Source organism: Carettochelys insculpta, chromosome 6 (assembly GCF_033958435.1).
Source record: "Carettochelys insculpta isolate YL-2023 chromosome 6, ASM3395843v1, whole genome shotgun sequence".
Classification (NCBI taxonomy): domain Eukaryota; kingdom Metazoa; phylum Chordata; order Testudines; family Carettochelyidae; genus Carettochelys; species Carettochelys insculpta.
In genome coordinates, this window is record NC_134142.1 from 58901849 (window position 1) to 58918554 (window position 16706).

The 16706-nt window shown below is 44.2% G+C and overlaps 1 long non-coding RNA gene across 1 annotated transcript in view; it reads left to right on the forward strand.

Moving 5' to 3' along the window:
• The window catches only part of LOC142014422 (uncharacterized), a 218949-nt gene extending 203274 nt beyond the window's left edge, over positions 1–15675 (forward strand). The window contains exons 2-3 of the long non-coding RNA XR_012645935.1: positions 13592–13736; positions 15562–15675. This is a non-coding gene — a long non-coding RNA (uncharacterized LOC142014422). The remainder of the gene's footprint in view (positions 1–13591; positions 13737–15561) is intronic.
• The last annotated feature ends 1031 nt before the right edge of the window (positions 15676–16706 follow it).

The following is a 16706-nucleotide window of genomic DNA, read 5'->3' on the forward strand; positions in this document are numbered from 1 at the left end:
AATGTCCTGCCTGATGCCCTCCCTGCCGCCCTGCCTGCTGATGCCCCGCCTGCTGTCCCGCCTGCCATCCCGCCTGCTGTCCTGCCTGCTGTCCCACCTGCCAACCTGCCTGCTGCCCCACCCACCAGCTCCTCAGAGCAGGAGCCACCCGGGGCCGAGGACCCACCTTGGCCATACCTCCCTGTGCTCCTGGCCCCCAGCTGGCCTCACCGGGGACCCCGGCTGAGAGGGGGAATGGCCGGCCGAACACGGCGGGGCTTGCGCTCTTCCACCCCCGCCCCAGCATGATGGGCCGACGTTAGGCGTGCCCACATCTCCCCCCTGTACATAGTTGTCCCCACCTCTGTGTATATAGTTATTTATAGTTGACCACCCCGTAATAATTTGTTAGGGATGTCCCCAATTGTATATAGTTATTATTTTCATTGAATCTGTTTTATATATTTGCTAATATTATTTGCCGAAAGGAGGCGACATTTTTGTTCTTGTAAATAATGATAGTTTTATTTTTCCAAAAACCTGTGTCCCGTGTGCTTTTGGTGAGGGTGAGGTGTGGGTGCGGGGGCGGGGTGCAGGGATGGCCATGGGGTCGCTCACTGGGCGCCCTGGTCAAAGTGCTCCCCTAGGGCCTCCCAGACCCGGAGCCCATCCTGGTGGACCTGGCGGCTTGGGGCGGCGGCTGGCTGGGGGTAGGCTGTTGCGGCCTCCTGTGCCCAGCCCTGCATGAAGGCCTCCCTCTTGCTTTCCACCAGGTTGTGGAGTATGCAGCAGGCCCCCACAACCTGGGGGATGTTTGGGAGGCCCAGGTCTACACGTGCCAGGAGGCAACGCCAGCAGCCTTTCAGGCGCCTGAAGGCTCGCTCGACCACTTGTCACGCATGGTTGAGTTGGGCGTTGTAGCGCTCCCGGCTATCAGTGAGGTGGCCTGTATAGGGCTGCATAAGCCAGGGCTGGAGGGGGTATGCTGCATCCCCCACAAGGCAGAGGAGTACGGTGGTGGTATCCCCTGGAGGGATCTCCCTCTGGGGGATGTAGGTCCCCACCTGCAGTTGGCGGCATAGTCCCCAGTTCCGGAAAATGCGGGCGTCGTGGGTAGAGCCAGGCCAGCCCACGCAGATGTCCTGGAAGCAGCCACGGCTGTCACCCATGGGCTGCAGGACCACAGAGTGGTAGCCCTTCCTGTTGACGTAGCAGCCACCACTGTGGTCTAGGGCACAGATGGGGATGTGGGTCCCATCAAGGGCTCCAAAGCAGTTGGGGAATCCCATGGCGGCGAATCCCTCGACGGCCGCGTCCACGTCCCCAAATTGGATGACCCTCTTCAGCAGCAGGGGATTGAATGCACACACAACCTGTTGGGAGGGAACATGGGTGCCTGTGAGGGTTTGCAGAGTGTGACCCCCTCACCCAGGCCCCCCTCCTCAGGTCCCCCTCCTCGTCCCCCCTTCCCAGGTCCCCCTCCCCAGCAGGGGGTTCAGCCCCAGGCCTCCTTACCTCCATGAGGACAGCCCCGACTGTGGCCTTTCCCACTCCAAACTGCTGTCCCACGGAGCGGTAGCTGTCTGGAGTGGCCAGCTTCCAGACAGCTATTGCGACCCTCTTCTCGACGGGAAGGGCGCGCTGCATCTGGGTGTCATGGTGCCTGAGTGCAGGAGTGAGCCCCTGGCAGAGCTCCATGAAGGTCTGCCGTCTCATGCGGAACTTCCGCAGCCACTGTTCATCATTCCATTCCCCCATAACCAGGTGCTCCCACCACTCGGTGCTGGAGGAGTAGCTCCAGAGTCGGCGGGGCACCCGGTGTGGGCGGGTGAGGAGGGCCCAATGGTCAGGGGCATCTCCTGGTGCTCCTGGGGAGGACTCCCATTCCAGAATCTGCTGGGCGGCTGCCCAGGCAGCATCTATAAGGGCACCTGCTCTGCAGGAGGCAGCTTGTAGGGCTTCCAGCTGTTGCTGGATGTCCATGTCTGCAGGTTCGAGGTCTGCGAGGCTTGTCTCACCAACGCAGGGCTGCTCATGCAGTGCAGGCCGAGTGTGTCTGGGACAGGCCCTTTAAGGGAGCGGCTTGCAGCTGCCCCGGAAGGGCTAGTGTGCTCTGTGACCCGGTCCGTGGGCTTTCCTGGCCCCTTATTTCGAAAGAGGGGGCTTGTGTGTGTGGACGCTCCGCATTTCCTTTCGGGGCAGCTCTTTTCGAAGTTTCCCGGTGCTACTTCGACCTTGAATGTCGACGTTGCCAGCCCTGGAGGACATGTAGACGATAATCGTCGAAGTAGCCTATTTCGATGTTCTTACTTCGATGTTGTGTCCTAGTGTAGACGTAGCCAAAGAGGCATGTGATGGCAATAGATGATATTTCTTACTAACCTATGTCAGACTCAGACTGAGAGCCTATACAAAGCTACATTTTATATTATCAGCACCCTGATCTGTTCTTCTGTATTGATTCTAAGAGCGAATGTTTAGAGCCAATATAAGGGAAAATTTATGCAGCGTACAGTTAACCTGAGGAAGTCACAGCCACAGGAAATCATAGAGACAAATGCTGTGGCTCCAGTTTAAAATCAGATTGCATCTTACTTTTTCCGAGGTGCAGCCAGTGGTCTTATTAAGCCTCCCAGGAAAGAAATGCTTTTTTTCTACTCCCTTTCCCAGATTTTCATGGACTTTTAACGGGCTACTCCCCTTCAGCACAGTTCTTACTGCTAAAGCCATTTAATCCATAAGGGGCATCTGGTGGAGGACAGGATGAGGGGATAAAAGTGCCTGGTTCTTTTTCGTAGAGCGGCAAGAGTAGCTAAGTACTCCACTGACTACAGGAGAAGAGCCACAGTTATTATTTATCCACCACTCCCCATCAGTCAGGACGCCCCCTGAATGGTTAATTTTACATATCCCAAAAACGAGCATCATTCTTCAGATTTTCACTGAACGGAGGTAAACACATCTGGTAGGTTACAGTAAAAAGACAAAGATGTTACAGAGACAAGGTGGGTGACGTAATCTCTTTTACTGGACCAACTGCTGTTGATGAGGGGAAGTCTGAACAACAGAAGTTGGTCCAGTAAAGGAGATTACCTCATCTACCTTGTCTCTGTAATATCCTGAGACTGATACAGCTACAACTACACCACATAAAGCTCATACATCTCTGGCATCCTCATGGCCTTAAAGAAAGATAAATTTAAATTGCCTCTAAGCTCAATAGGATTCAAAACTTGTAAATGTTCTTCAGTCTCATTTACAATGGTAACAGATTTTTCCCGAAGGCATTCAGAATAAATTACATTCTCCTCCGGCAATTCAGATAGAGAAATTACTGACCACAATGTTTGTAGACCTATCCCTGGAGTCAAATTGAATTTTTATTGCTTGACTGGTTGTTTGTCATGCTTCTTTTTTGCACTTATCATTCTAAAATTACTAAATGTATGACCAAAAGTTTTCTCAACAGAGGCAGACTGCTTGTCTTGTGTTGTTTATGGACTGGATGCCACTCTCATTGTCTTTGACATACCCTCATAGCGAAAGGTTCCCAGAAAGCATTCAATATTTCTGTGCTGTGTAATATATAGTCAATTATCTTTACACTATGCATTTTGACAGCTAAGTTTAGACTATCATTCATTAGAAATGGAATTCATTTTTATTTCTGTTCAGTGGCTTCTGCCAGTAATTCCATTGTCTGACAAATAAGTAAAATGTTACCTTTGGAATTGGCCCACATGAAAATCACATCCAGCACAACACAAAATCTTTGCTCTGACACCACCATCCTATCCCATCAACAGATGGACTATGAAAAGATAAGATTAATTTAGTAACAGTTTACATTTGATGATAAGCAAATGCATGATTCAGGCATTGTGTCTTAGCACCTCCATGATGGGTTTCAACCACAGCCTTCCAGAAAAGCAGCCTTTGCTTTCTTTCTCCTCTGGGGTCATGTCTGGAATGTGTTCTTTGTTTTCTGTTACATTTCTTGAAATACCATTATTGTGAGTTTTACAAGAGGACCTAGAAATCCCATCCAGTTATGTTCATGATATACACCTAGAAAGAAGTTAGCCAAAGGAATATTCTGCATAGAAGAGTGAAACATAGCACTAATATATATTTTTTACAAGCCATGTTAGCACCAGAAGAACTAAAACAGAGCAAGACAAAGCAGGCTGCTCCCTGAAACAGAGATCCCTGAAATCCACCTTACTGCAAATGGGTGATCTAAAAACTGACTGTTGTTAGGCCCATATTTTGCTGAACTGTATAGAACCCCCTAACCTGAAATCAGTACCACGGAACTCCTCTGAAATTTAAAGCGACAGACTACAATTTTAACATAATTGTTTACACACCCTAATAACAAGAGACAGAAGTGGCCCCAAGTAGCGATCTATTCCGCTGACACAGAAAAGGAGTTGAAGGGGAACAGAGGAGGGATAATGACTTGCTCAAAAACCACAATGCTGATCAATGGCTGAGAGGGGAATAGGACTCAGGTTTCCTGCAGCCCAGTCCTATGCTCTACAGTTGCACCACGCTGCTTTGCTAATCACGTCAAATGAGCAGGAGATGAAGAAAATGTGGATTTATACTTTTTTTCTTAAATATAAATTCTTCTACATTATTTGTAAGTTCAGTGTTTATTAGTGATGGCAGAGAATTACAATATTCAAAAGTTGATTCCATTCGGATAAGTTCCCGGGCAAGTCACAGGTTTATTTATTACTAAGATATCTTAAAATATCTTAGTAATAAATAACTTTGTCTCTGAGTGCAAGGACATAAAACACAAGAAAACTATTAGAAAACTAGTTGATCCTGAACCAAAATCCTTGACTCCACTTTTGGGGGAAAACAAAAATACATACCACAGTTGTCATAAACTGAGACCCAGATGGTCATGCCCTCTAGTCAAAATCAAGGCTTAGCACCAAAACCACAAGAGTGGGGCTGGAACAAGCAATAGAACTTGGGAGCTTTGCTGGAGCAGGCTGAAGCCCACGGAGACTTTCGCCACTATTAGGCAGGGAAGAATTCAAAGCCATGAAACAATAGTTAGCAGACTCAGCTTCTACTTCTCCTGTGAGACTTGTATACCTCCTTTGAGAGTCACCAGACCAGTTCCGGCTCTGGGATTTGTTGGAGCCTAACCCTACATATTGCTGAATCAGGTTCTAGTTTAGGAATGATTCCTCACAACCATCTCTCACCACCCACAAAGACTAAATTAACTAAATGATTTAGATTGTGCCCTACAAGTCAACACAGTCAGGCTGTAACAGACCAGAAAGGAACATGAATTCCAGACATGAGGGCTGTCTATTGAAAGTGTCCTCTCCTCCATGTTCAGGTCTAGAGCCTGTGAGCAAAAGCTAATCACCTGATCTCAGCTTTCATGATGGTAAAGGGCATGAGAGTTTGCCTTGCAGGCTGCTATAACCTAAACTGTGATATTTAGCACCTCATCAAACACCCACAAAAGTCAGTGGAAAGAGTCCCATTGTTCAATGGGCTCTGGATAAGTCCCCTAGATGATGAGTCTGAGTACTCTGAATTGCAGATGGGAGTGCATCATTTTCAAAGTTTTCTGCCCCAAAATGCATGCAGATGTCAGAAACACACACAAATACACACACACACCGATAATTCCTGTGGCACCTTATAGACCAACTGACATGCATCTGATGAAGCAATTTTTTGCCCACGAAAGCTTACACTTCAAAAAATCTGCTCGTCTATAAGGTGCCATAGGATTTCTTGTTGTGTTTGCAGATACAGACTGACTCAACTACTCCTCTGATACTTGACACACACATGTAGTCATACACAAAAAAAGCAATTGAAAGATAAAGCACCCATTTGGAAGACTTGGACCATCAGACAGTGTTCATCTAAGTGTATGCCATAAGTTTTGGTGGCAGGACACTGAGCAATTATATCTTTCATGTTCACACTTTGGCCATTGCCAATGCTGCAAATGGCATGCAAGATGAATTTTTGCTTGCATTAAATTAGACTCAGAATACTTTGTGATTAAAACACCTCTGGTGACAGTGGATGCACATACACCTCTTGAATTGTTTTTCTATGCACAGCTAAAGCACCCATATTTTTTTCTATTTAAAGTCCATATCAATATTTTCCACTGTAGCTGGTTATAGCTTCCACATTTTTGGCTTCAGGCTACCAAGAACCAATTGGGAGCAGCCTGTAGAGTAGCAACAAAACTCTTATAAAAACAATAGTCTATTAAGAAAAACAACATCATAAGCGGAAACTATGAAAATGTATTGTCACAATTCATTTCCTCCATTTCTGGCAACAGAAAGATAAACTGACCATAGTGTACATGTTGATTACAAGATGTCACACATGTCAAAGTCTAAAATTATCACCATAAGACCCCCTGGACACAAAGCATGCAACAGTCTAAATTTGTAAATAAACAATAGGAGACAATTAAAATATGGTTTAAGATTATTTTAGGACACAAATAGCGAATATTTTAGCAACCATGTAATGAAAAAGTCTTAGCTGTCTTTTGGTTCTTCAACAGAATACAAAACGTAAGTGCGAGAGAGTGTAAAGTTCCATTTACACCTAACAACACTGTATTAATGATTAGGAATTATATTAAATTAGGCTAGATTTTGGAGTCATCACATGCCCTGTGTCTAGAGTTGCCAGAATGTCATAATGGTTAGGCAGGACATGCCCCAACTGGCAGCCCCAGCTACCGGTTCCCCAGCTGGGGTTGGGGATCCTCAGCAGCCCTGCACCTGGGAACTGGCTGGGGCACTGACCCCCACTGGCAGCCCCAAATGGGGGAATCCTGGCAGTAAGTGAGGAGGACCCTGCAGCCCCTCAGCTAGGAACCGGCTGGGGTGCATAGCCCTGCTGGCAGCCAGGAATATCCATGACAAGTCCTATGTCCCCCATTTACGCAAAAATGTTCAGCAGGACAGATTTGCATACATGCGGGATGTAAGACTTGTCATGGAAATTCAGGACTGTCCTGCAGATTGCAGGAGGTTTGGCAACTCTACCTGTGTCAAGGGCTGTGTGTAGTTGCACTATCCCAGAAGCACAAAGTAATCCTTTTGGGGTATTTGTGCCCTGCCGAGACAGTGGATACACAGAGTGTGGGTCTCTGAATAGGGATTGACAGTCTTCAAATAATACAGTGTTCGAATCCTGGGGAGGCTGGCATACTGCTCGGAGTTTGACTGAAATACAGGTGCCCAGCAGGCCTTAGGGTTCAAATAAAAAGGGTTTCTTTTCTGAGAAATAATAAATGTAAGGATAAAAGCGGGGGGGCGGGGAATGGGGTAGGTAAACTGTAAAGTAAGCTATCTAAAGTGTGGTCAGGGAATGGAGTCATGGAGCTGCTGGTGTTCTATCCTAAGTCTGGGGTGGCAGAGGAGGAACTGAGCGATATTTGCTGGAGCGTGATGGTTAACCACTTGCATCAGCATGTGACACGTATCCGCATGCAGCACCATCTGGGGTACTGCTGCCCAAAATCTCTGACTATAAACACAGCTAACATGGAGCACCCGTAGAGATACACCTCAAAGAAGATTCTATGCTTCAGCATATATACTTGTCCCCTGGTGGCACTGCTCTGTAAGAAAATAGAAGGCTGACCCAGTGCTAGAGCACACACCTAGGACTTGGGAAACCTGAGTTTGCGTCTCTGCTTCACCCCAGACTTCCTCTGTAACCGTAGGCAAGTAACTTAGCCAGTGTGTGCCTCTGGTCCCCATATGTAAAATGGAGATAATAGCCTTTTCCTTTCTCGGAGTGATGCAGTGAAGATAAATACATTAAAGGTTATGAGGTACTCAGATCCTGTAGTAATGGAGGCTATATAAATACTTGAGACAACTAGCTATCTCTCCAAAGAACAGCCTTTGGAGGTTGTATTTTAAAGTTAAATTCTGTACATTTCTTATATTTAAGATGATTTCATTGCAATATAGAGGGGGTTATTAGCAGCCACATCTTGTGAACTTTGTGTGCGTGTGTTTTCTGTATGACTAACTTTTTTTCCACCCCCCTTCCTGGAACCTAAGTGCCAACAGTCAATTTCTGCTGTGAGGAGATGTGCTGTGTGTAAGATAGTACTGGTGAGAACTCAGCCAAACCAACTGAAATCAGAGGACATCAGTAATGTGGGAAACTTCAAGATAATTACTAACATCAATCCTTTCCAATATTGTTTAATGAAAGCATGAAAAGACCATCTTCATTCTTTCAGCTTGCCAGACAGTACTGGGTTGCACAGGGCCTGAAAATTGCTCTCAACTCATTCAGCCCTCTCTGCTTTTCTTCCAGGGAAAGAGTATGGAATGCCCATGAAACTCTTGTTAGTTAAGTGCACCAGGCCTTTGACCAGCATTTCTTCATAGTTACAAGAACATCTCTTCTTAGTTACAATATCTCTTCTTAGTATAAGTACATTGACTTCAATTTGACTCTTCCCTACACTTTAGACTGGTGCTTATTTTTATAAAATTTAACAGCAGTAGACTCAGAGCCCAATTTTCCCTCATGTTATATTGCATCTGCTTGTTAAAGTCTATGAAACTGATGTATGGCTTTGCCCTGGCACTGGGGGACACAACTTAGTGCGTCCAGGGAGATATCCTCACCCTTACTCCAGCCATTAACCACCTACAGGTGAGCGGCAGTTGCAGTCCCTACACTAGCCTGACAGCAACATAAAGGTATTAGCCCAAAAGAGGCAGAGGCAAACAGGAAAAAGAGCTATGGATCTACCCTGAGGTGAAAGTAAGCCCATGTGCCCTGGTGCATCACTCTAGCAAGAAGGAGCCAGCCTGCTGGAGCACTCGGCAGCGGGAGGAGGTAAGGCCACTCCCCGCTGGGTTACTGGGTCTCTCCTACAGGCTACTGTGCTAAGGCAGGCAAGCAGGCAGGTTAAAGGAGCACACCCCACACACACACAGGTCTTAGGACCAACCCAGCTCCGTGGTGCCCTCCAGCATTCTTTAAAGAGGCAGGGGTGGCTGAAGCCCCACTGGGATTCTTGCCGGAACACTGCTTGCTGCTCCCCTTCATCACTCTCAGGGAGTGAGAGGAAAGCACACAGTGCACCTACATTCCTTTCCCTCCTGGCTGAGGAGGGCAGGGGGCAGAGGAGTAAATGACCCATGCTGTGTGCTTTCCTCTCGCTCCCTGAGAGTAAAAGGAGCAGCGTCCTGATATGAATCTCCCTGCCCTCCCTAAATGGTGCTCTTGCTCCTGTGCGCTCCCTGCTACACACACACAGCCTCCTGCCCTGAGATCTCATGCCCCTCAAGCCCCTGTCCTGTCTCCTGTATTCCCCCCATGCCCACCCACTGCCCTGAGCCCCCACCACTCCACCCACACTTAAATTTCTTGAAGGCACTGTTGTGTCACAACTCCTGCCACCTTAAGCTCCCCCCAACCCCTCTGGGCCATGTGTAAAATGACTGTACCTGTATGAAATTTAAGTTCACCTCTGAGTCAACCCCTCCTCGTCTACACATCTCAGTTGGGATTATACCCCTACCTTCCTGTGGTATTAGGGACTTTGGAGCTCCAGGAGTCCGTATTTTCCTCAGATTCCTCTGGGACAGTAAGGTTCTTTATTCCTCCCTGCAATGGGCCTTCATCTTAATGACACATTCTGGCTCTATCTGTGGCCATTGAGATGCCTGCATCCAGAAGTCTGCCATTAAATTCTGAATGTTGAAGGAAAAAATGATTGGTTGTCCTGGTTTATTGCAACTAACTTTGCGGTTATAGGCTTGGTACACTTGGTACACTTCCTCTCCTTAGTCTTCAGGCAAATCTTCCACTTAAAGCATTCAAATTTTCTAGTTCAGATTTCAACTAAAGATGCCAAGCACTGAAATAACAGACTTCTTCTTTCAGTCCCCATCTTTGTAAATGTCAGTTTTGTGCTCCCTCTTCGTGACAGAGATAAGAAAGCATCATGCACTCTTAAAATAAGCTCCCACTTATTTTGGAGCATTTAGTTACTGTCAACATGTGAGTAGGAGCTTTTTTTTTAGTGACATCAATAAAATCTGTCCTAAACTGAGAGCACCATCTCAGGCATTGGTGGTGCTGGGGAACTGAAATCCAACATCCAACTATTCATGATAATGGGAAAGAAATTTTTTGAACTGTTGAATTTAAGGGTCTGGGATAGGGTTTATAGAAACTATTCCCTCAAGAATGTCTTTTGATGGAAAATTAGGCATGAAGTGAAAGATCCTTCAAAAGGAGCTCACAAAACTATGGGACTGTACAGCTACATGGCAGAGGAAACGCAGTGTTGATAAATGCAAAGTAATGCATATTGGAAAACATAATTGCAACTATATGTATAAAACAATGGGGACTAAATTACATATTGCCAGTTAAGAGAGAGAGAGATCTTGAAATCATTGTGGCTAGTTCTCTGAAAACATTCCCTCACTATACAGCAGCAATCAAAGCAAACAGAATGTTGACAATCATTAAGAAAGGGACAGAGAATAGAACAGAGAATAATGTATTGTCTCTATATAAACCCGTGGTATGTCCACATGCAGATGTGGTTGCCTCATATCAAAAAAGACACACTGGAATTCGAAAAAAAGATCAGAAAATGGCAACACAAATGATTAGGGTTATGCAACAGCTGCCAAAGGAGGCGAGATTAATGAGACTGAGAATTTTCAGCCTGGAAAAGAGATGACTAAGGTGGGGGATATGGCAGAGATCTATAAACTCTTGATCAGAGTAGAGAAAGTAAATAAGAAAATTGTGTTTTCTCTGTCTCATAATACAAGAGTTAGGGGGTCACCAAATTAAATTAATGGGTAGCAGGTTTAAAACAAACAAAAGGAAGAACTGCTTCACACAATGCACAATCAACCTGGGAATTCCTCACCAGAGGATGCTGTGAATGTCAAAACTATAACTGGTTTAAAAAAAGAACTAGTTAAATTCGTGGAGGACAGGTTCAATAATAGCTAGTAGTCAGTACAGGAAGGGATGGTGTCCCTAGTCTCTGTTTGTTAGAATCTGGGACTAAGCAACAGGGGATTGATCCACTGTTCTGTTCACTGCCTCTGGGGCACCTGGCATTGACCACTGTAGGAAGACAGAATACTTGGCTAGAGGGATCTTTGGTCTTACCCAGTATGGCTGTTCTTGTTTCTTATGAGGTAATCTAACCTGGGACCTCACCTGATAAAGAGAAACAGGTGGTGGGAAGAACACAGCATCTAAACTACAAATCCCATAAAGAAACAACTGGCTTTTTCGAAATCAAGATGTGCAGTTTTCTGTTGAAAAATTTCATCTTGCCTTTTCATTTTTCAGCCAAAAAGAAACGGTTCTCATTTTTTTTCACCAGTGTTTCAACATTTTCTATAGATGAGTTCAGTTTAAACAATTGTGGGAAAAATCTCCATTTTCCAGACAAGTTTGAATCTCTAATGTGGGATACACAGCACATTCTACTTTGATTCTTAGCAACTGCAAAGTATGAGGTGCACCTTCACTTTGCCAATAAGTTGGTGCTTTATGTTTTATCTTTCAAAAAGCACAATGAAAGATTCTTGTCTTGGACCAGTTATTCTCGTTCTGGCTTTTTGTCTTACTCTGTCTTCTATCTGTGCCACTATGTTTCAAAATGATGATGCATTACCAGGTATGGAAGTGGAAAATGCATTATGCATTTCAGTTCAAAATATCCACAGTTCCTAATATGCTTCTGTCCAGTAAATATTAACTTTGCTGGAGCTGGTAACTGGAAATCTACAAAGAACCTTGGGAATAGTCTTTTCCCCACTGCTGCTGCTGCTGAGTATTTCTTTGCAAAGTTCATTTTATATTCTGCCAAAAGACTGCTGGCAAGCACTTTTTACATGAAACAGACAGTCCATAACTAAATGCTTGTAGATGGCTGAACCCAATGAGTTATGGATGTTTTGGGACATATAAACAATCCTCAGACAGGAATCACTGCCATGATATGATTCAACAAAGTGAGTGCACCTTTAAGCACATTGTAATGAAACCTATAAGCTTACACAACCACACCTCTCTCTCTCTCTCTGTCTAAAAGGCTGTTGTTTGTACACTATGCTTCCTCCACATGTTTTATAATGATGGGGGGAAGTCAGTATGTGGGGAGTGTTGTTTATGCTCCTGTTAAGATAATGAAGAGGTAATGTGGTTCACATCAGAGTTCAGATGAAAAACGGGAGGTGAAACCTGTAGAAAATATTTGTAATTTATTTTAGATGCTGGGTCTGAAAGTTGGCTTATTTGCCAGGAAATAGTAATGTTCCTCCTCCTTCATTCCTGCAGCTCCTAAGGGACCCATTCACCACAATTATATAGCTCTGCACCTAACCTGATTGGTTTGGTTGGTTCACAGTGGGTTGATGAACTGGTGCTTTTCCATGGAGGTTTCACCTTGTGCTTCAGAATCCGAGCTCTCCTGATTCCAGTATTTGAGCTGTTCTTTCACATACTGGAGCCTGTGATTCCATACTCTTGGTATGAGCGCCTACACAGCAACCTCATGGGACAGAAAGGCCTCTCCAAGTTTTAGAGATTTGGAAGGGAAAAAGGAAGAAGACCCGTAACATATGCTCAACTTAGACACTTCCTTTATGAATATCAACTTGGCGCAGCCCATCAGCATTTATTTCTTCTTTTACTGACATGTATTTTCGATCACTTCATTACCAGTGCCTACTGTGAACCATGTATATAACCCTACATAACTGCACAGAAATAAAGTTACTTTCATTTTGTATGGCTCAAAGCAGATCACATTTTCAATGAAAATATTCATGGAAATCATTTTCAAATATTTTCTTCACTCAAACCTCAATTTTCAGGAATAAAAAGATCATGCCAAGGATGAGTTTGGTAAATAATATTGTGGAAAATGAAAGGTTTTAATAATGTCAGCAATTTTTCCTGATAAGTTTCACTTCTGTAAAAAGGATACTTTTCAATGAAAAGTTACTCGTGCAAAAATTAACTAACTATAAATGGAAAAAATTAAGAACAAAATCTCAGTGGAAAATAAAGCTTGTGCAAAAAATAATTTTTTTCAAATTTTAGTCAGAAGAATCAAAATAACATATAATGAGTTATGTCAACTTTCCTCTGTCTGCCTAAGTTACCATAGTGCCTAATGGATGTTATAGGTGGGATAGCTAATGGCCCCAGTGATTTAGATTCCTTAACTGGATTGCATCTTCGATGAGGTACCACAGTCTTCCCTCTCTATGATCCACCATAGTGTGTCCTGGGAGCCCTGTGAACACTGCATCATGGCAAATGTAGGTCACCTGGGACACTGGCTCGGAGAAGAAAAAGTGGGGACAGTATGCACTCATTTTTCATGTAGCAATGAATCAACTCAGAGCAACACAAATTGATGTTTCATTTCAGCCTGGCTCATAATCTGGGTTTGGAAATGTTGAATGTTTTCTTTGAATCAAAAATATTGAGTGAACCATGTTGACATTTTGGAATTACGTTTTTCTGAATCTCTCGGTTTGAAATTTTTTGATATTTCTTTCTTATTCAGGACTACCAGATTGTCTCATAGAATGAAAACTCCAATTTTCAAACAGCTCTACTAAACAAAACAAAAATCAAAAAAAGGAGCTGACAGAAATTGGCAAGTGACTTAGCCAATGACCTCTCTCTCTGCGCTTCTGTGTCTTAGATAAGTAAGTTGAATTGGAAATCTTTGGGCTGGGCCACATGACCCTCTCATAATGACTTGATATTGTAGTAGTAGTAATCGTGATAACCACCGATGCAATGAAACGAGCAAAGTCAGACTCCAAACTAGTAGACTGCCTATCAGAGATGGGTCCACATTTAACCCTGAGATCCAAACACACCCTAAATTTTGAGGAAGGTTGACTATGGATCTAGAGTGAGCTCATTGCTAATACCCCCACTTATTTTACACCCTGCATATGGTCATCACATGCAACAGTTCAGATACATACGTTGGGCAGTCACCATAAAGCCACCTTTATGCCCTCCAGATGTTGACTGCTTCAGGGACTGAAGCAGCCCCTGGCACGTAAGCAGAGCTGCTCTAATTTCCTGAATGTGAGCTGGGCTGCAGCTGTCAACAATCAGGTGTTCTCTATGGCACAGCTTGTGAGGGGGACCTGCACAGGGCCTTCTATGCCAACACTATACTATATCAGCACAAGAGAAAGTCTCCCACAGCCATTGGCATGGTGTTTGCAGTCCTTCTACCTCAGCACAGTTAAATCTAACCCCTTAATTTCACAGGTCATCTATTGTATTGCTCAGGTCCTTCCACTCTCAGTTAATATGAAAAGCATTTTGCCATCATATTCAGAGAGCAATAGCAAGAATAAAAATGGAGAAACAGCAAACAAAATTTATCAGTTTGGTATGTCAGGGGTTATCAAAAGTCATTGCACAACAGCCCTCTTCTGAGAACAAAAATTAATACATGACCCAGGCCTGAACCCACCCGAACCCCATGGCCCCAGTTGTGGGTGTGAAGCGTGCTCCCCCAACTCCAGGAAGTGGCCCAATCTCAGGCAAGAATGCTTGTAGCATGAATCCCACTGCAAAGTGTTGAAGCCTTAGGCCCTTGGTTCTGGCTGTGAGCACTAGTGCTCAGACTTCAGCTCCGAACCACACGTAGCTGCACAAAACAAAACTTATTCTGCTCATGGATGAAAAACATTACAGGGAACTTTGCCTGGCAGCCCCATGTAAATGGGGTTGGGACCCAGTTTGGGATCCTTACAGAACGTTTGAGAACTGCTGGTATGTATAAAGCATGGAATTGTGTGAGAAGTTATGTTACTTGTTAAATCTCTCTAATCCAGAACTCTCTCAGCTGGCAACATCCATAATCTGGCATGACTTTAGTTAGCTGGATGATCACATATAATGGGTGAAATCTCCCTGGGTCCCATAAAGTTTGTTTGCAGACATCTGTCCTGGCTCTCAGTGCTTTGTGCTGTTTAGCTGTAATTTACCTCTAAATGTCTTCTAAGGGCTCCATAAGCAGTGGAAGTGTTGGTAATGTGTTAAAATATATTGACCTACCATCATCTAGCAAATTCTCTCATCCAGCACCGGTCAGGTCCCAAGGGTGGTGGATGAGAGAGGCTCAGCCTGTAGTATTTTAATTTCTCCTCACTGGACCTATTTCTGACGGGTTCCTGCACTCTCACTCCTCTGATTTTTAAGGTTTCCATCACTGGGCCTTAAGCTGAGAGACGATCACTCTTTCTGCTTCAGACCCTACACTATGACACTTGCTTTCACAGCCCAGTATTTGTCTCAGTTAATCTCTTCCTAATTTTCAGAAACGCATTCAGACATTTTCATAACAAGATATTTTTCTATTGCCATCAGTGTTGTCCCTCTATTTATTTTCCCTACCACGATTCCATCCCAGGATTAGGCCTCTTTGTGTCTCTCATTTGAATTTTAAAAGGCTGTATTTATTTATTTTTATATTCTGATTTCATGGTTTTTTTCATTATGCAGTTATACAGTATGCTGACTGCTTTGGCTGAGGGTTGTATGAAATGCATTCAAGACAAAATAAGTAATTATTACTGCGAGACAAGAACGGCATGCTGTTCTTTGGCAGAACCACTTGTGAGTAATGTGATCTTCCCAAACAGTTGGAAAAAACATCTCTGTCACCTCCCAGTCATTACATATTTGCTGTTCTTAGAATGTAATTGGGTCAAACTCTACAGGAGTGGAGCCCAAACTACAGCAGGCCTTTGAAATATAGAAACCACAGGACTGATCAGCAATTCCTATTTAGCGATGTTAAATGTGTACGCCATCTCACTAATGTCATTGGGATTGGTTGCATCATTAAAAATTTGTAGGATCAGACCCTAAATGAGTGCAAGACGGGGAAAAAAAGTATAGTCCAGCACCCAGTGTAAATCTGACCTCAGAATGTGATATTAAATTGCTAACAAGCTACATTTTAAATAAAACACCATTACACATACCAGAGAGGTAGCCATGTTAGTCTGCATCTACAAAAACAACCAGAAGTCCTGTGGCACCTTAAAGACTAACAGATATTTTGGAGCATAAGCTTTTGTGGGCAAAGACCCGCTTCACAAGATGCATAAGTGGGGCGGGGCAGTTTCAGAGGGGTATTTAAAGAGTGGGGTCCCAGTAAAAGGGAGGGCCAGAGCTGACAAGGTCTATTCAGTCAGGGTGGAAAAGGCCCATTATCAGTAGTATGTATGAAAAGAGGAAAAAACAAGCCAGATAAGGTGGGGGGATATGGCCCATTGTCAGTCTAATGTGGGGATGTTAACACCTAGGGCAGAGAAGCTACTTTTGTAAGGTGCAAGCCACTCTCAGTCTCTGTTTAATCCTTGGTTAATGGAGTCAAATTTGCAAATAAATTGCAGCTCAGAGATTTCTCTCTCCATTTGATTTTTGAAATTTCTTTGTTTTAGGACTGCTACTTTTAAATCTGTTACTGAGTGTCCAGGGAGATTGAAGTGCTCTCCCACAGGTTTCTGTACATTACCGTTCCTGATGCCTGATTTATGTCCATTTATTCTTTTACGTAGAGACTGTCCAGTTTGCCCAATGTAAATTGCAGTGGGGCATTGCTGGCACATGATGGCATATATTATAGTAGTAGATGGGCA